This window comes from Mastomys coucha, unplaced genomic scaffold, assembly GCF_008632895.1.
Source record: "Mastomys coucha isolate ucsf_1 unplaced genomic scaffold, UCSF_Mcou_1 pScaffold6, whole genome shotgun sequence".
Classification (NCBI taxonomy): domain Eukaryota; kingdom Metazoa; phylum Chordata; class Mammalia; order Rodentia; family Muridae; genus Mastomys; species Mastomys coucha.
The window spans coordinates 123,113,369-123,113,611 of record NW_022196912.1 but is presented as its reverse complement, the minus strand read 5'-3'; the positions used below and the strand labels follow the sequence as shown (position 1 = coordinate 123,113,611).

At 44.4% G+C, this 243-nt stretch overlaps 1 long non-coding RNA gene across 3 annotated transcripts in view; it reads right to left on the bottom strand.

The window, feature by feature from the left end:
• The window catches only part of LOC116079623, a 79,180-nt gene that overhangs the window by 28,174 nt on the left and 50,763 nt on the right, over positions 1 to 243 (bottom strand). The gene's annotated exons all lie outside the window — the stretch shown is intronic.

Genomic DNA, 243 nt, shown 5'->3' with positions numbered 1-243 from the left:
CCCCCCACTTTCCTAGCTTCTATATCTTTCTTCCTCTTCCCTGTTCTTTATTAGCTATTTATTACAGACTAGGTAGGAATGTTTTTAGGCAGCTTGAATTATATGAAGTGTGTGAAGCATCAACCTTCCAATTTTAGAACTAAAGAGATGGAGCCTTGCTATGCTTGTGTACCCGCCCAGGAGCTCAGAGCTCGGATGGGTACAGTGAGAGTGGTGGAGCCTTGCTATGCTTGTGTACCCACT